General features: G+C 34.9%; 1 long non-coding RNA gene across 3 annotated transcripts in view; it reads left to right on the top strand.

Moving 5' to 3' along the window:
- Positions 1-4575: 4575 nt before the first annotated feature.
- The window catches only part of LOC107198438, a 29308-nt gene continuing 13058 nt past the window's right edge, over positions 4576-20825 (top strand). For all 3 annotated transcript variants that reach the window (XR_001518974.1, XR_001518972.1, XR_001518971.1), the window contains exon 1: positions 4576-4702. This is a non-coding gene — a long non-coding RNA (uncharacterized LOC107198438). The remainder of the gene's footprint in view (positions 4703-20825) is intronic.

The raw sequence follows: 20825 nt of genomic DNA, 5'->3' as shown, positions 1-20825 counted from the left end.
AAGTTTCCTCCATTTCATAGTTGTTGCTTGTGAGAAAAAAATTCCTTTCTCCAGATCAAAACATTTGTCTAGACCCTGCTGCCCTCCATGCCATCAAACATCTGCTGTATCTTTTTGTAACTGCCTTGTGGTGTTAAGTGTTAAATGTCTTTGAAATGGCAGCCTATGGAAAGAGCTCACAGCAGATAAATGTATGATCTCTTTCTCTGGAATTCTGACAAGTGCCTGTTGATTCACACAAAGGAAAAAGGTGTACCTCCCCAGATATGTCTCCCTTACTCAATCTTTAACATTGTTTCCTCAATAGGAAGTTCAGTAAATATAATTAGATAATCATTCTTCTGTGCCTTCATATAAATGTGTTTCATGCATTAAAGAAAATTTCTGTGAAATTTAAAAAAAACATTTTCCTTTCGATTTCTTTTTTTTTTCTTTCTTGTATTTCATTCAGTGTATTGCAAAGGTACTTTGTGGTTGCTGTTCTGGAATGAGGGCATTGTAAACATCTAGGTATGTCACAGAGTCTGCTAATTAAAACTTTTTTATTTGATTTGTTTTATAAATTCCATGGTGAAATGCAAGTACTGTCTTGATGCCTTGAATTACCTTTTTATTATGATGTGTTTGATGCACTATCCTTGAATATGTGAAAGGTGTATAACATATAACATAATACTGTGTAGATATTATGTTAAGATATTTTGTATGGCACTGCAATGGAGACTACTATGACTTCCCATATATGACAGAATTTCAAGTGCTGTAATTTCATTAAAACAGAGATTTAACATAATTTTGGATTACACAGAGAAGCATAATTTTCCCATACCTCTATATAAATTTCTACCTTTTAAAAAACCCTACCTTTCTCCTTATGCATATTCAAATTTCTCCCCCCGCCAAAAAGAAAATAAATCAAGATATGTACTATTTCTTTCTCATCAGTAACATCCTGAAGCTAAACAGCTTAAATATATCAATAGCTATTTTATTTTCTTGTTTTTTAAATAATTTTGTTTCACTTAGGATTATTCATTCAACAATATATTAGAAACAGTAATTTGCAGCTATATTCTTTTATTTAATCTATTTTATTTTTTATTATTATTCTTTTATTTCATCTTGTTGCTCAAGATGACAAACCTTTGAAACATAAAATCCAGATGCATCTGGCTCTGTATGATCACTGTCAGCCAGTATCAACTTTTGAGCTCATAGTTTTTCTATATTAAGAAGAAATCTGGACTATTTTTTGAGTAGAGCCTTTGTTTCAGGTAATCACATAGAAGAAAATCTGTAGCCTGCTCCGGTTCTTTTAGGATTATTTGTAGGCCAAACAATGGAGTGTGGGTTTGAGGGTAGAAGCTGAGGTAGAAATATTTGCCAGTCAAAGACTAACAAACAACCAAGTAAGAAATGCAGGATCAGATGCATAATAATCAATATGTAAAAGGTAGCTTGCATTACTCTTTTCCTTACTGATGCACACTGAAATTTTCATTACTTAGTGGTGGTTGGGACAGGACACTGCTATTTTAGATTTTAATTTAGTGCTTCTTCAGGCATCAGATGATTCTGTTCTTAGCAGATTATTTCACTTTTATTTAGAATGATGAGAATAACTCTAGATAAAATGCATAAGATACATAATGCATATTTGTCTTGCATTGTCAATTTTGTTTTGCCCATTGTCAGTTGTATTTGAAGTTAAATTATGTGTTTGATCATACTGTTCATTGAAGCATGTTTAGTTTTTAATGTCTGCAGGTTAGCAATGTGTTATGTGGAAAACTGTTATGAATTTTTATATTACACATTGAATGATGAGTTTTTTTCAGATGAAATTAAATTGTCTGGGTGCATATAAAGCCCATCTAAAACTCAGTTGTTTATTTATGAACTCTTCTGCAGATTAGTCCAGAACTGAAGACTTCATTTAAGGTATAATATATAATGGCAAAGGAATCTATAAGGAAATAAAATACACTAGATAGGTGAATACATGAAAATAGCATGGGTTCAAGTACTGTTTTTGGACTATATGCCATTACTCTATCACTGCTTTGCATGGAGAAGAAATATCACAATTCTTTCTGTTGCCACCTACTTAAATTCTTATAAGACTTGACTGGTTTTATGCCTTTTATAATATTCTAGGTAATACAGAGTTTTCAAGAAATTCTAGTTGAGTATCTGCTCAAATCAAGTATTCCAGACAAAGGTCAATTGAAAACATGTTCAAGCATGTCGTTGGGAGCCAAACACATAATTTAATACATCTCTTAGTTATTTTTCTCTCTCCCTCTCTCTCCTTCTCTCTTTCTCTCCAATCTTTGCTTTGAAACACATTGGTATTTCCCAATATGTGAAATAAGAAACCAAAGGATTTGGGCTCATATGCTCAGAAGGTAAAGACAGTCTTTCCATAGTTACCTTAGTAGCCTTTTCCAGGAATCAAAGCTCAAAATGATGTGGAAATTTCATGTTCAAAAACACGTTCAACCAGAGTGACATGGAAAAACATGGTTTTCTAATGCCTTTTTTAATGCCAAAAGCATGCACAGCAGTACCTCTGACTTCACAGGTTTCTGAGAATAGAAATTCTTCTGATAATAAGTTATCTTCTGAGGAATGATTTCATCTTCTTAAACTTATTGAGTCTAATATGGGTAAAATGTAATGTCTTGTGATATGCAGGAGATTAAATAAGAAATTTTTCATTACTTTCTGAACAAGACTTTTATGAAAGGCTGTAACTCTGGAATATGTCTTTTTGAACTTTCTATTAGTACCACTGAGAGGAGGCTGTCAGTGAATAAAATTTTTTGGACACATATTCGAGAAATAAATACAAAACTTAAGCAAGCTTATTTTTTGTGTGAAGTAGCATGACTCTAATGGAGTTTCATTTTCAAAGTAAGTGAGCATTAAGATATCATTTCAGTACTCAAACATACACAAATGGCATTCTGATTTAAGTAGGTTGAACTAAACTTGGCCCTCATTTTACAGTACTTCTGTGATTTTAATTTTTGTTTTGTTTTGTTTTTTTTCTTGAATACTGGACCGTTTTATAGAGCTTTTGATGTGGCTAAAATGCACAGACATAAGGCTGTTGGTTGATTATCCAGAGGCACTCACTGATACTAGCTGATATCAGTGAAACCCTCCCTCCCAAAGGAAAAAGTTGGCATTTGCTGGGTCACTGAGAGATTGGAACTCAATGAGAAAAAAAAACCCAACAAAATGCTTATACCCTTTTCATATAGAAGAATGTGTTGAATTTATTTATTAAGCTTCAAGGCTTCCATCCACAGAAAGAACAAGTTCAGGGAGACATTAAATAGAAAGCCCCAGTGCGACAGGACATTATTTCATATTTCATCCAGAATTTCAAATATAAAAGCTCTTCTCTATACAGAACCTCTCCTCAAACTTCCAATAGGAGGCCCAAAGAAATAAGAAGTCACATCCTGTAAAGCTCCTGATGTCACAAAGGTTGTATAAATTGACTTCCTCCCAGTTAATCCCTCCATATTGTTCCTGGGATGAAATTTTCTTTATATTTCTATGTGACACGCAGCTGTTGGTTTACCCTTATAAGCTTAATAAAAAAATTACCTCTAGTATCTGTACTGGAGTTTCTCAGTGCATATGCTCTTATTTTGCCTTGAACTCCCTCTGTCGCCGGTGGATTTTCTTGCATAATAGAACAAGTAAAGCATGTCCAATTAGAAAGCAATATAAGATGAGACACCTCAATGTTGTATGTTGTACTGAATCTTTTTGTCATTCTGAAATGAAACTTTTTAAACCTCGGTGACATTACAGAAGTGAGAAACTTTATCTCTTCAAAAAGAAAGCAGGAAGCATTGTATACTGATCTATCTGGTGTAACTACTGCAATGTTATATGTCTAACAAAAATATAATGTTAAACAGAGCTGCCTGTTAGTTTATAAACGTTGACTTCTTTATGCAATAAAATGTAATTTTATCCTTGAAAAAAAAATTGAACAACAGACTTAGTAGAAGTAATCTCTCTTTTCTCTTTTTTTCCTTTCTTCTTCTTCCTTTTTTTTTTTTTTTTTTTTTAAAATAAGAAAGGAAGTTTCAAACAATTTCTTAAGGATTTCCTCCTGCTCCAACAGCTTGATCATTCTATTTCAACAGAATAATTGCTGTAAATTCTGTAAACTACTCAGTTTCCTTTGAAATCAATGTGTGAGTGAAACAGAAATGTTTAGGGAGGGTTTCTGAAGGAAGAAAACTGCTTCAAAGAACATCACAAGTAAGTGAACAAGAGAATGGTGTAAGTTGATAAAGAAAAAAACCCAGGCTGATTAAGGAAGTGTAAATAGATAATAGAAGAACACAGGAATCCTATAACGTTTAGTCATGGAAGAAATACTAATTTGATTTAAAAAATGTATATGTTGGGAAGAAAGTGATACTGAAGTTAAATTAAATCTTCAGTTGTGAAATACTTCTAATGGAAATACTATTGACCTCTTATGCTGGTTTTGTATTGATTGACATTTGGTGAGGAGGGAAGAAGCCACCCACGGAAGTGATTTTTCTGAGATAAGCTGCTAAGAGCTTCCTCTGTCCCTGGAAGAAACCAATAGCTGGCTAGCTCTAAGAATTGAAAACCTATTAAACCAGTTAGGAGCTAAATCCACCTCTGCGAGATTTTAAAGACGGTAAGCCCGGGAAAGCTCTGTCTCCCTTCTGGCCTGGGAGAGGTAACTGGGGAGCGGGCCGGGCCCCGGCGGTGGCCAGGCTGGGGACGGGGAGGCCGCGGGGCTCCGGCCCAGGCTGGGCCGGGCAGTGCCTGCGAGCACCTTGCCGACTCTAAAGCCTGCCCCGCCACCGGCCTGCGCTGTTTGGATTTGGGGTTTTGTGTTTTTTGTTGGTTTTTTTTTTCTTTTTTTTTTTTTTTTTTTTTTTTTTTTTTTTTTAATTTTTTTTTTCTTTTTAAATTTGATGGTGTCGGATAAATAGGAAATCCGTGCAGGACTAAGAAAGCTAATTTTGAATACCAGCCTGTAATATAATCTTAATGCGGATTGAGGATGTACAATAGTAATAACTTTTTTTTTTGGTAAATACTTATAAAAGTTTAGCACTCTCGCTGCATAACCACATAACATTTCTCAGCCACAGGTCAGAGCACCTCATCAGATTGAAGGAGCTGTATAAAGGATGGTCAGTGACTGTAAGAATGACTGTAAAAATTTTTAAATTTCATTTCAAATTTATCTATCTGGTAGCCAAAGCCTTTGAAATTTGTGTCCACAAAGACTACTGTCTTTTCCTCTTACTGATTGTGTATCTATACACTTGAAGGTATATATTTGTCTCCTACTTGAGCTAGTCTCAAAATAGTTTGTTTTTTTTTTTCTTTAAAGCCTTTCAGTAGGGAGAAAAAATGTGTAAACCTTCAGGAGGAGCAATTCTTACCAGGAAGATATTGATCATGACCAATTACATGAGCTATGTATACTTGCCCTTTGAATCTGCCTTTTCAGAAGAATTTAAATTTTGTTTATTCATTATCACTCATATATTCATTTTTTAACACTTGCTGCTCTTAGTACTAACAATATGTGGTAGATCATTATGAGGATGGGAACTGCTGTGAAATTCTACTGGGAATTGATAAGTCTCATAATTTGAAGGTAGGCTAAGATGACTTTTCTATTTATTGGGATGATAATTTTGAAATAGATTCTAAACTCTGTTTGGAAAAATACACGGTGTGCTCCCCATTATTTCCTCTTCCTTATTAAAAGTTTCAGAAGCTAATTCCTGAAGAAATAATCTGATTCAAGGGTAATCTACACTAATACTGTCTCTTTTCCAACATTTTGTCAAAGTAATTTTATTGTTATGTCTTTTCCACCTTACCAGCCACCTAAAGTGAAAATTTTAGCTGTTGTTAAGAGTGACTCGGAGAGTTTTTAAATTTGATTTGAAGAGTCACTAGTAATGCACTTGTGGATGAAGTTTCTGCCTAATACAACTGCTGACTTACTTCGTCCTTCACATTCCCAGAGTTTCCTTTTTCAGAAGTTGCATCTTCTTTCATTTAACTCTTGCTGTTCTCGTTTGAAACGCACGGCTCAACCTTTTATGAACTGACGTAAATTTGCATTATAGCACCTATTCACCATAAATTAGCATAGCTTTCAGTGACTGAATGAAGATCATGCTGTCCTACCTCAGCTGACAAACAGGACTGGTTTCTCACAGCTGTAACTTTTTCTTTTCTATAGAAAAACTGCAATATGACTTCTAAATCAGAATATTAAAGCCTGTGACTTAATACAGATGATGAAGTCTGTGTTTGAATTTCAGTCCTACAGCTGTCACTTTGTCACCAAACAGTCTTAATCACTACTTTTTATGACAATTTATCATATCATCATGCTTTTGTGAAACTTTGTAATTTTTTTCTGTTTTTGCATTCAGGCTCTAAATACCCACTTTTAACATTCTGCAGTCTTCCAAAACCCTTCTTCAAGTTTCACTTCATGCAGAGGGTTAAGGGGCAGGTACTTACTTTCTGTCCACATTTCATAGAGTTTTAGACTGAAAGATCTAATATCAAAATAATATCAAAATCATAGAATGGTTTGTGGTAGAAGGGGCACTAGAGAGAATCTTATTTCAACCCCCTGCCATGGGCAGGGATGTCTTCCACACTAGACCAGGTTGTTCAGGGCTCCATCCAAGGTAGCACTGAGCTTTTCCAGGAATGGGACATCCACAAATTTCCCTGGCAATCTGTTCTGGTACCTCACCATCTTCACAGTCAAGAATTTCTTCCTAATAACCAAGGTAATTCCACACTCTTCCGGTTTAAATCCATTCCTCCTTCTGTCCCTACACACTCTTGTAAAAAAAACCCTCTCCAGCTGTCTTACAGGAGCCCTTTAGATACTGAAAGGTGCTATAAGGACTCCCTGGAGACTTCTCCAGGCTGAACAGCTACAGCTCTCTCACCCTATCTGTTTCATGTGAAAGACTCTTCAGGCCTCAGCTCATCTTTGACTCCTCTGGAGTCACTCCAAAGGGTTCCCAATCCTTGTTGTGTTAAGGCCACAGAACTGAAAGCAGTACTCCAGGAAGGAGTATTCTTCCTTTCTTATGAGAGTTGAGTAGTTTGTGAGAATCAGTTTTACAAATTTTCCTTTGTACTTTCTGCTCTCAAGTGCACTTTTTTCAGGGTTTTCTTTCTGGGTCAACAAGATAATGTGCCCAGGATGGTTCTTCTTTTGAAGGAACTAAATACTATCCACATACCCTATGACTGTAAGTGTGGGCTTCACATATGGTGGGAAGAATATTTTTTGTTTTCAGTTGAGAATGTGCCTCATAAAGCAGAAAGTTTGCATAATGTGTGTTCATTCTGGTATGAAATGGTATGGTCATGTGAAATTTGGGAAGCCAGGGCTAGCTAGGTGAGAGGGGTCTGTAAACCCTTTTTCATATTCTGTTTATCAGTAGAATTTACTGTTTAACTGTCCATGTTTTGTGCAGGATCACAATCTACTAGCAGGAGCGTTCAGTGCTTTTGGGAAACTGGCCCCTTCAACCATAGGACTGGTTGAAAAGTGGGGAGATTAAAAGAGTTACAATATGTGGCTAAATAAACATTGTTTTATATGGGCTTTGTTGGGTCTGACAGTGCACTGGAAAATGACAGACTGGCCTTAAAAGGAAAGGGGTTTGATTTGTTTTCCTTTTTTTTTTTTTTAAGGTTGTAAATTTGATGAGGTTTGGTTGGTTTGTGCTTGGGGTTTTTTTTGGGTTTTTTTTGGTTTTTTTTTGCTTTGCTTTCTCTCCCTGTAGTGCTTGCCTTTATCTGACATGACTTTTTCCAACATAAAAATTGAACAATATGCATGAAGTTTTCCAAAATATACTACTCAAATTATCCACTCTGTTTTCATTTATGTGCAGCTAATAATGCTCTTGTTATATAATTGATACTTAGATGGAGATTTGTAATTTGTTTAATGTTTCCTACAAGATATATTTTTCACTTCTGTGTGGTTATTCATGCAGCAGCTTGAACTAGGAGAAAAATAATCCAGCACCTCTGTATAATTATTATAAAATCAGAATTTGTAAATGACCTATAAAGAATATTTAGCAGGAAAATGGACCACTTTCCCTCCAGCCATGATGATGTGCTTTCAAAGCTTTTTCAACAACTGCATTATCACTGAACTAGTTAATTAATTTTATTTTATAATGCAGCCAGCAATTTAATGTATTTTTTTTCTCCTATTGTTTTGATATTCCTCTTCTTACAAAGATCCAGTGCTTCTAAAAACCCAGGTAGCCAGAGTATGTGACAATACAGCTAAGGATGAAAGCTACTCTGTGATAAAAATCTCTTTTGTGGCAATTTTTTTGCTTTCTGTGGTAGTATTTTTCACTCTTTGCCATTCATATAATCAAAGCCCAAGTTAATAGAACTAATTGAAAAATCAGCAACTGATCACATTGCAGCTGAATGTCATCATAAAAATGTTTTAAAGCACTTTAATTAACCCCTTGAACACCAGGGAGATATGCAAATTAATTTGCTTATTTCCCTGAGCTCTTTTCACAGCTATTTAATTAACATGTTTTTGCAAGTTCTCTGTTTTAATAGTAGCCCTACAGTTTGGGTACAAGGGGAAGTAGCTCTGAATGCAGGACTAAAACTGGTAAGTTTTTTTCCTTTCCTTTAATGACTGAATTTAATCTTCAAATTTGACACACACACACACAAAAAAAATATACAGATTATAATTAATTTTTTATGTAACTTTTTGGCACAATTCTTAATAGCATTTGAGAAGGGAACATTCTGAAGGGGTTCCATTGTTTTAGAATTATGTCCTTTAAACACAAAGTGACCTCTGCCTTAGTGTCATAGATGCTTCTTGAGGTTGGATTGAAATTTGAGTCCATGGGAACTGTGGTCATCAGAAAATGAGGATGAAACATGGTGTAAAATATGGCAGCAGTTTGTTTCCCAGATATTGAACACTTTGCAGTCCAAACAAGCATGAGACACAGTGTTGGCTGAATACCAAATAAGTGCTTTCATAAATAAATCACTTTACAAATTTTGCTCATATCTACTGAATAATTCATGTGACAAATAGGAGATGGTCAGCAACAGTGCTCCTTGAATACAAAGAACATCCCTGTTAATTGAATTTTTTAAATGAAAAATTAGTAATTTTTACTGACTCTTATATTCCACAATTGTTACTCAATTAAGTTTACAAAACTGCAGTCAGAGGAGCTTCACATTGCTGGTAGAAAGACATGTCATTTGAGGACAACTTAAATTTTCTTTTGTACTCTTTCCCTAATGGTCTGTACCACTTTTGTCCTGTTCAGCTCCAGTGCTAAATAGTGGAAAATGCTTGTCTGCTTGATGTACCAGAATCATCATGTGACTTGTCATTGGCCCAGCAATTCTTCTACTTTCACATCTCTGGGAATGTTTCTGGTTTATATTATTCTGGATTGATACATGGGTACTTATTCATATAAAACAGTTAACTTGTATTTGAACATTGCATAATGTCTACTTTCACCCTTGGAATTAAAAAAAACAACAAAACCCAAGCACAAAAATTCCTAGTATTCTACTCTACAGTTAGGAACTACCTAGTTTATATGGCAGAATAATAAAAGTGATTCCCGTGAACTTGAAGAACTTAAGCTCTGGATTTGTTATTGCCAGTGATTTGGGTGTTTAGGATGTATTTTTGCTACTCAAAAATGTAAATGGCAAAACCTTTAGATTAAGGAAAGCCGTTAAATTTGAAAATATTTCAAATTTATTTAAATTTGAGAAGATAAAGAAGATAAACTAGGAAAACTAAACTAAAAAACTAAAAGAAAACTAAAGAAGATAAACTTGTCTAAGAACTGCTAAAATGTACTGGGATATCTTCAGTTAGAACTGTGCTGTACATGTGTTTGTCCATTTTAGCTTTCTGGTTTAGGTCAAAGTATAAGATCTTTCTCACAATCTGTAAGAATGAAGAGATGAATTAATTACCAGAGATTTGATGATAGAAACATTGTGTTGTCTTCTTTTATTTACTGAATATACAATAGAATATCTGGATGACTTCCAAAATGTTTCTATAGAAGTTAGCTATGCAGGGGTTTATGGAACAGCTGTAACACTCTTCTGAAAATGAACTCTAGGTAGTCTGTTTCTATTCAAAGATTTTTTAAATAAAAAATTGATTACACACAGGTATAACTGATAAAATAGATACATCCCAAAAAACCCCTAATCCCACATGAAGATTTGCACAAAGGTTTATTTTCACCTATTGTCAACAGTCTGGCTGCTCAGTGAAATGCATCAAGAGCATATACATGTGTGTAATGGATACAGATTTATGGCCATCTTTCTACCATATGAGTGCCTTGGGATAGTTCCACATTAAACAGATGGCTGAAAAGTAAGTTATGGAATGTCATGTGATTGAAATAAATATATTTCCTAAAATTTGGATCATTCAAATTATCATTCAGTAATATTATTTTCACTATAGCAGGTGCATCCTGACTATGTAGAAAATGGTATCACTGTAAAAAGAATGAGTATGCCATGTTTAGGACAGGAAACATGTAAAAACTGAAATGAATGCTGCACTTACCCAGTCTGACATTCAAAAGAACAAATCATCTCTTGGTTTAGGGCCAGTAGCACTGATTGAGCTGCAGTGTTTCTACTATAAAAATCTCTTTCTGTAAGACAAAAAAAACTACCATGGTATTCAGTAAATTCTCTAATGGCAGGGAATCAAAATTTTCCCATTTTTCTTAAATATGTAAGGTAGCAGTAACATATTGTTACCCCTATTTTGAGTTTCATTCCTTTTAGTATTTTATTTTCTGTTGTAATAATGATAAAGAAACATGAGCCACAGATGAATAGACATAACCAATAGTGCAGGAAAGACTGCTACATGAACTTAGAAATTGCCTGATGGGTTTGTTTAGATGCTTGTCTTTAGGGTGTTCTTAAAAAGTGACATAAACTCCTTTTATCTCTACTATATATATTTTAATAATTGTTTTCCTTTTTGCATAGGTTCTGTTTAAAAAGGAAGCACTTTTTCTGTCTGAAAACTCAATGAGGCTCAAGATGCCATCTCTAAATATTTTAATTTTTTTAGTCATATTGAATCTGCTCTTCTTCTGATTTCAAGATGCTTTTGAAATATTGTGGCTCCTTGGTTGGTCTAGGATTTTCTATCAAACATTCCACTCATGAGTGATTCTTTCCAGAGAAATAATCTTGTTGACATTCCCAAGACTTAATCAAGGCATTAAGCTTAAAAAACATGCATTCTGAAAGATACACATTTCTTCAGCTTCAACTTTCATCTGTTAAAGGAGGTTAAAAATTTCTATTCTGAAATATTCTGTTGAATTAACATTATTCCTAAAGACACATTTGTGTTTGTGCTTCCACAACTTTCGTTGTATAAAATAAGCTAGCTGGCTCTGTTGGCAAAGTTTATTTCCTAGACTGAGTCATTCTTTTGACATTTTGGATTTTGTAACATCTTTTAACTCTCTTCTTAAACTATGTCTGCTTTTGGAATATTTTTACATTTCCAGTGAATGCACTGATCAGTCAGTACAGATTTTCATTTTTGTCTTGATCATGCTCCACAACATGAATGGTTATCTTTAGCTTATGTAGGTTAGCTTAAGTTTTATTAGGTACTTTTTGATTAGATATTAAAAACAAATTCTTTACTGTGAGAGTACTGAGGCTCTGGGACAAATTCACCAGAGAAGCTATGGAGTCCCCATTTCTGGTGATGTTCAAGACCTGGTTGTATGGGGCTCTGTATGAGTTAGCTGTGCTAGAGGAAGGTATCCCTGCCCATAGTAAGGGTTTGGAGCTAGATTTTTTTGGGGTCGCTTCCAACCCTCACCAGTTACATGACTCTATGATTCCATAGCCTGTTCACTGAATGATGAAGATTGTTCTCTTTGCTACCTTTTCACAATTTGCTAATTTCTTTATGACTTTTCTTCCTGATTGTCAGTCCCTGTAGCACACCTTTGTCCCTCACTTTCTCTAGGACAACTCCCAGTTTTCAAGATACCTTTAGGCTCTGTCAATTACCAATTTTTCATCAAAATTTTGGTCAACATGCTGGTTTTAATCTTGCAGTCATGATAAAGCTGGAAAGCTTCTCTTGTAAATAAGAGATTATTTTGGTGGTCATAATTAACTACTAGAAACAGTTATTTAGGGATGTTTAGGAGTCTTTTACCGTCTCCCAAACAGAAAAGCTTATTAAACACATGCAATCTTATGGAGCTATTAGTGTTTTTAAATACACAAATAAAGTAACAGGTTTCTAAAGCGTAATGAAATCAAAGGGCTTTAATGGATTTTTAATTTAAGCTCCTTTTTTCACTTCATTTCACAAGATGCTGCTTATTTTTAGTCCAGCAGTGAAGTTGGGAAGATACTGATCTCACAAACTCTACAGAATTCTTTTTATCTTACAACTAGTAGTAGCAAAAATTGATATATGAACCTTTCTTTAGAAATTTGTATTTAGGTACCAATCTCTGTCTTTTGATGCTTTATTTCATGCTTTTATTACAATATTCGTCCTTCTGTTTAGTCAAAAAACTCCACTGGAATACTGCTTTCAGTCAGCAGGACAACGGAGAAAACTGAAGGGAATGGTAGTAATGCTGACCTTCCACTAGAAAGCTGTCTGCTGTTTTGACTCGCCTCAGGAGAATTGTACCTTTTCCCTTTGGAAAGGTGGGAACAATGCAACAATGGTTGCACTAAAGCATAACTAAATTTTCTTATTTCTCAAGAACCTTACAACTTAAAAACCGATACAGATTTATTAAGCTATATGTCATGTAATTTGAAAGTATCTCTTCATAATTTCTCAGTGATCTTTCTTTCTAATGAAATATAAAAAATAATCACTTTGGAACAAACTGAGCAAATAGGTGAGACATAAAAGCTGCAAAAGTTACATTTTAGTTAACCAGAGCATCCCTTAGCTTTGCATATTAGCTTTTTAATGTGATTTAGTTTTTATGTTCTTCAAAATAAGATCTTCGTGAATAATGGGTAACAACACTCAAGTCACCATAAAAGAAAACGACAAAATGACTTCATAAAAATGCCAACAAATGCAAGCTAAGAGCATTTTCAATTTATCTGCCAAGTTTCTAAGCACTCATCCAAAATAGCTTTGTGATTTCACTTCCAAAGCTATTATCTGTACCTAAATAAGTAGCTGTCAATAACTATCAGCTATTATGCTGACCTTTTTCTGTGTGAGGCTAAATCAGAACAGGTCTGTTGAAAGCTATACCTGACTTTCCAGTACAGCAGATCCCATTAGCTGTTAATTCTTTACTCACCTCTGAGGTCGGCGTTCTTGTCACTGCCTTTATGGCAGTTCTGAAACACTTTAATAGTGATATGCCCAATTGCTGTGGAGTTCTAGTTATGTTTAGATTCTGTTGTCAGTGAAAACAGGCATGAGAATAAAGGCAAACATGCTTTTTTCCTTAATGCTTTCCTTATTTTACCTTGAAAAAAATTGTGTTACATATGTTTTATAGGCCCATACATCCATACCTTTTATAAGCAAATATATAATGAGTCTTATTAAGTTATGTCACTCATACACCAATGTCATGTTTTATTATGTAATGCAAAAAGGCTCACAAAACTTAATTTTCACCAACTGGGAAATAACATTGGTGCTGTTTGAACAGGCTGAATTCCTCAGGAGGAAAAGATGTTCATTTTAAAGAAGTAAGAACTGCTGTGATTACAAAATAAGCACCAATTAATTATAATGAAATTTAATTAAGCTTCACTCAGGTTTGCATTCTCTCTCATGTCTTTAAGGACTGATCTTTAGGAAAGACTTAAAATCACATTTCTCAGGTAAGTCACTTCTTATTTAATTGTGTATGATGAAGTTAAAAAAAACCCAAACCCATGAACAAAATAACAACATAATTTTATCTAAAAATTTGAAACTTTTTGATTTTCAATTAAGATGTACCTTCTAATCCTCAAGTTACATTTCCCTATGCACTTATGTTTTCTAATTCACCTATTGTTGGGCTATTAGCAGATGGACAAGGAGAGGACGGGTCTCACAATATTGACATTTTCATACTGGGGAGATTGTGACACCTCAGAATCAAGTTTTTGTGTTCTCTTTACTTTCTTGTTCTTTTACTTCCTCATACACTGACACCTTATGTTCATTATGTTACATTTGACCACGAGGCAGATCTCAAACCTTTTGGTCAGTTTGAGCTACTACCAGCAACAAATGCAGCAGCACCCAGATTTTCAATCATCCTCAGTTTTCCTGTAAAACTTCTCAGCTCTATATTGTCCATAGATCACGACAGTCAAGAGTAAAAGTATTCTCCATTATTTTTTTGCACTGTCTTCTGATCTTTGTGCCTTCTCAAAATTATTTACCAAAACATGATGTGCTGAAGATTACAATACAAAGTCCAAGCAAATGTCTCTGAGGAAGGCAAGATTGTAGAACCATTCCTTTTTAGGTTTGGGAACTGGCATGAAGGACATAATTGACACTTAATTCTCTTAATTTGTAATTGTATAAATATGTTGTAATAGCACCCAAGCACTTTTCTTTCATAATACTTGAAGGGTTTGTGATAGGTTGTATTTTTCAAAAAAACAACTTGCTGTTCAGTGGCAACAAAAAAGCATAATGGAAGCATAAGAGAAAAATGTAACACTATTACACCACAAATGACTTGTTTTCCAGATTCGTTTTATCTGTAAATTCCAAATCATGTTGGTTTTGCTTTTTCAGGAGAAACACTGTAAGCTAAATATTTCTGTCTTGCCTTGCTTCTTTCCTTCTCCTTCCCCTTCCCCTGATTATGGTGAGGAGATGTTCTTGAGGATAATTGCACACAAGTCCTTATTTTAAACTGAGGTTTGTAGTACAACAGGTTTCCGTGTGGTCTGTGATATCTATGATCCCTGTGTGTGCACATGCATGTGTGGGCATAAATTTTAAATATAATTATGAATGAATAAAAACTGTACCATATTGATTTCTTGAAGTTACAAAACTTCACTATTGTGGGTGCTTACAATATTTTGGTGAAGGTGAAAAAACATTGGAAGATAATATAAATAATTCCTTATTTTATTTTAATCCCTGGTCTTGGGATTTATACAGGTCTCCTTATTTGGGAGAGCTATAATAACCTATTGCTTCCACTTCTTCATAACAATTGTGATTTTGACATTTGTTTGTCAGAAGAGAATTTTGTTCTTATACAGTTGACACAGTAAGTTAAGATTGACTTAAATTCAGGGAAAGCAAAGACTTTAAGGACATAATAAATTTTGATGCATCACTTACAATTTGTCACTGATGTCAGCACCTTGTCAATATCAGCACATCATCTTGTTCATGAACTTGTCTGATGTCATGAAAGATTCCGATTTTGTATAGACAAAAGCTCTGTTATATCAGTAGTCATAATATTTCTTTGGGCATTTTTCCTCTCCTGGATGTTCTCCGTGAGAGCTTTTAATGCCAAGGCCTAACTACGTAAATAACTAATCTGAAATATTTCATGTATTTTTATAAAACACTTCTGTTTTTTAATTGTCAAGAGATAACTGTCTTGGACATTCATAAAAAAGTAAAGAATGTAAAAAAAACCCCTATTTTTGACATGCCATACTTTATTTGATCTCAGGTCAGTCAGAGTAATCAGAGCAGTAATTTTTACTAGCTTGAAAGTTATGCTTAGTTCAGAAGCCCAATACTGCCTTTTTTCTTCAATGCAGTTTTTCTTCAAATTTTGCCTATTATCAACAGCAGGTTGCATCAGGTATTTGGTAAAAAAACCTAATGTGAATTCTAACCTTACCTAACCATAAATGAAATGGTGCAACACTCTTAGAAGGCTAGAGAACTTTATATTAAAGTATTGGAAAAAATATTTTGGTGGTCTTCAGTAAGCTAGTTGCAAATGTCTTTTGTATTGTTTTACTTGTGTAATGGTTTGACTTTGGCTGAGCACCAGGTGCCATGTGCTCTATCACTCCCCTTCCCAGCAGGACAGGGTAAAGAGAATAAGATGGAAAACAAATAGTAGGTTGAGATAAGGCACTAGTTTTTGCTCTCAAAAGCAGAAGGAAAAGTCAGTCTTTATTTCCCATCAGCAAGTGCTGTTCAGACACTTGCTAGGAAGCAGGGCTTCAACACAAACAGTAGTTGTTCTGGAAGGAAAACATTGTAGAACAACAAATTCCCACCTGTCTCTCCTCCTTCCCTTCCCTTTTCTGTCTGAGCTGGTGTGACATGGTGTGGAATATCCCTTTGGCTAATTTGGGTCAGCTTTGTGACCCCTCCCAGGATCTTGTCCCCTCCCAGCCCCTTGGGGTGGCAGAATGTCAGAGGGACAGGACTGCTTGGCAGTAGCCAAAGCACTGGTGTGTTATCAGCACCCTGCCAGCTACCAGTGCAAGGCACAGCACTGTGAGGGCTGGTACAGGGAAATAAACTCTGTCTCAGTCAGACCCAATACAACTTGTACCAAAGATATTTCATCTTACAAAGGCAGAAATTGTCCATTAAATGTTTCCTTGTTATTTTCTGAAATAAAAGTTTCTGAAATAATCACAGGGACCATTAGTAAAATACATTAATGTCATGAATGGAAAAGGAAGTGGTCTGAGATGGAATCCTGCCTCAGACTGTGGTCTACACTATGAAAAAAAAGTTTGCAAATTCCTATGGTAACCAGTTAATTACGGTATATTTGTGATATATGACCCCGAAACTTGTAGCATAGACTAGGGAGCTGTAAAAATAAATTGTGATCATTAATAAAAAAAAAAAAAAAGTGAATTAATAAAGTGATTCAAGAATTGTATCTACTCTCTCATATCTGGAAGCAATTTCTACATGACAATACTAACAGAAGAGACTACTTCCAGTGGAAACATCTACTTTGTTATGAAACTTTCTTAGGTAGCTTTCTCATTCTCAAGGCATATGTCATTGTGAAGACTGTCCTATCTGATGATTCTCTAAGCTGATTCTCTTTTTCTGGTTTTACAAAACATTTTTAGCACATTTTCTGACAGTAGGCAATACATGTGTTGTAATACAGATGTATCATTGGTTGTTATGGTTCATGTCAATGCCTAGCTGGATAGGGATTGAAAAAGAAACTGCTAAGTCTGCCATAGGTTTCAATTGTTTCAAAAACTTTCAGAAAAAAATCAGGAATGGAAGAGTGTAAAATTAGCCACACTCGTAGTTACTATACAGTGCAAAAATGCTGATGTTCATGGGTAGTGAAGCAATTATTACAAAAGTTTTCCAACAAAATCTCCACCAGTGCAATCCATCAAAAGACGGAAGACAAAGTTTCTGTATTTGTATGTAAGTAAGATAAAGGCCTGAGACATGATGAAACCTAGGCAGACAGTCCAAAAAGTCTTCTGCCATTTAAAATTACTCTTTCCAATGTATTCCAATGTTTTATTCTGTGAAATGCTATATAAAGGACTGGATGACAGCACACTCATAGTTTCCCATGTGTTCTACTAAAAACTCTGCATGATTATGTCAGAAAAATAAAAAGAATATATGGTTAATTATGTTTGAATTGTTTACAGTGCACCCCCATAGGCCTATGCTTTTTTGCTATAAAATAAAAACATTGTGCTCAAAACTCCATACGTTAATTTGTATATTCATGAATTCAAACTGAGTAATCTCACAAACTGTAGGGAAAATAAAGTCAACATTTGACTTTTCTGCATGGTAGTGGAGGTGCTCATGCTGGATTTCCATACATTCCTTTTTCTGTGAACATTTGTGTTTGCTTTATATTCCTGTGTCCAACACATGTTTTGTTTTGAAGGGACAATAGTCCTCATGTCAATATTTCAGCCAGTGATGTCGGAAGAAGGTGGGCTAGCTATGAAATTGAATTAGCTGTTTTTGTTTTAGGAGTGGGCATGCCTTCTATAGGTTAAATCAGATACATATACTTTGCTTTATGAGGTTTAAGAGAAATCTTACTAATCACATGACTGATTCTAAAATTTAACTCATTTATTCATTGCCATTCCTTCTACACACAGGCATCCCTATAGAAACACATACTGAGATAGGACAGGAGTCGTCACCTTTCATTTAAGATGTAACATAGCTCACATTATTATTTATATATTCAAATTGTGGCCTGAAATTTTTGGTATCTTTCATGTTTCACAGTAAGGTTCTTAGTGGAAAGATTTTGATTCATGTTATACTTTTCTTTTCCTGCTATCAGAACTTATTTTACTTTGGAGGTTTGAACCTGTGCTGTGAGATTACACACTCTTTTGCAAGAAGAGGTAGGCACAGGCATAATAGAACATTTTGGTACTCAAAGATGAGAAATGTGCAGCTGACACAGAAAAGTGAAGTACTTGTATTAGGTCACAGCCTTTTCAATCTATGTTACTTGCTTTCAATGTGGTATATTATGATTTTTCATAAGCATTTTACATATCTACGGAAAATGGAAAATAAGTTCTTAAGTGGTTGTCATGGTTCAACCCCAGATGGCAGCCAAGGCTTACACAGCTGCTCTCTCACTCCCACACCAACAGTATTGGGGAGAGAATTGCAAGGGTAAAAGCCAGAAAACTCATGGGTTGAGATAAAGACTGTTTTTTAGGGAAAGCAAAAGCCACTTACACAAGAAAAGCAAAAAGAATTAATTCAGTACTTCTGGTCAGCACGCAGGTGAACAGCCATCTCCAGGAGAGCAGGGCTCCATCATACATAATGGTTTATTGGGAAGACAAATGACATCACTCCAAATGTATCTCCCTTCCTTCTTCTTCTCACCACCTTTATATACTGAGTCTGATGTTACCTGATCTTGAATACACCTTTGGTGAATGGTGGTCACCTGTCCTGGCTGTGTCCCATCCCAATCTCCCATGTATGCCCAGTCTCTTTGACATGCCAGTATGAAAAACAGGAAAGGAATTTGTGCCATGCAAGTCCTGCACAACAATAGCAAATATCTCAATATTATCAACCTTGTGTTCAGCAAAAATCCAAAACACAGTCCCATATCAGCCACTGTGAAGAAAATTAACTACCCCAGCTGAAACCAGCATAGTGTTCCTTTAGATTTCATCAGTGCACAAAAGGGACCACGCAGGACAGGTTTAATGGAAGTTTTCGATCAGTCATCCTGAGAAAAAACTCTGCTTAACAACTGATGATACCAGTTTTTGATAATGAAAATTGGAACCAAGAAAGTGAAAAGTATTTCCTTTTTTTCTGACTTGGATTAATCTAATGCAAGATGAATGAAATATCTAGATGAAGCTCATTTTTGGATGTTAAACATTCTAGCTTTCCAAACTTTAAAAATAAAAAATAATGACAATTTTGCAGATAGTAGTTAGACGTAAAATTACAGCGCTACAGAAATGAACATTAGAACTCTCAGTGACTGCATATTGTCTGAATTTCATGCAATGCACTTAAAATTATTTAGGATAGCATTAATATTAAAGAATAATCCCTAGTCTTTTGCAAATGCAATAGATATTTGATATATAAATCAAACTCAAGTACTTTGGCATCTTTATTACAATACATCTGTTAGTGAAACAAAAAGTCTGCACCACATACTATTACTATAGTCAAGTGGTAACAATCTTTGGATGTTTTACTTAAGGTTTAGCTATTGTCTTTCTTTTAGCTTCTTTCATGGTTATTAAGCTGTGCTATATATCTTGCATTCTCTTCTCCTTTTCAGCTAAATTATATGAGGAGCTGATCTTTGAAAGGCCACTAATAATCAATAACCATTATCAAGAGATTCATGCTTGTTCTTCTCTAAATCAGGAAATTGACAGAAAAGCATAGAGCACACATGAAGCTGTCATCTTCTTCAGTGGCATCCCCCATCTCAGTTGTGTTTACTACACTACTATGCAGTAAAGTGCTTGCTTTTTAAAACTGAGGGTAGTGCCTTAAGTGGAATTCTTAGTATTCCTTTTGACCTCTAGATTTTACCACATAGTGAAGCATCTTATTTGAAATCTAGCAAGGGGGAGACTGCTTTCTCCTGTCTAAAATACAATGATTAAGTTAAGCATTGAGATTTTGGGGGAAGTTGCCTGCCTTTATGTTGAAGCAGATGATTATGTATCATTAGTGGTGAAAACAGTTCTACTTGCACTTCTGTATTATACAGTGTTTTATCAGAAAAAGGTAAATATAAAGTCAGTCTTATTTTACTGTTAATCTAATACAAGTCCATTTTCCTTTGTTGCTATAACAAACCAAGATGGACATGACCTCATTTCCCAATATTCAGGGCAGATGATCAAGGCAATTCTAATACCAGTGGCAAATTTTTAGGCTTGAATTGATTACAGTTACATATAGTCTGATAGAGCTCTGTAAAGAGAGGCAAATTTGCCCCTAATCAAGGAAGCAAAAATTTACATTGTGTACATTATCATCATTGAACAAAACTTGCTTATTTGGGCACTGCTTGTGTCTAAAAATTTTCTGTAAGAAGTTACAATTTTAGTAATAAGGGTATATGTGAAGAGAAATTTCACCAGACAAATTAAAATATACACAATACAAAACCAATCAAATGTATGAAAATGAGAAGGAATGAACAATTTTTCTTGCAGATATCCCCTTCCCTTCCCTTCCCTTCCCTTCCCTTCCC

This window comes from Parus major, chromosome Z (assembly GCF_001522545.3).
Source record: "Parus major isolate Abel chromosome Z, Parus_major1.1, whole genome shotgun sequence".
In the NCBI taxonomy this organism is placed as follows: domain Eukaryota; kingdom Metazoa; phylum Chordata; class Aves; order Passeriformes; family Paridae; genus Parus; species Parus major.
The sequence above is the reverse complement of the archived record's forward strand: the minus strand, read 5'-3'. Positions and strand labels throughout refer to the sequence as shown.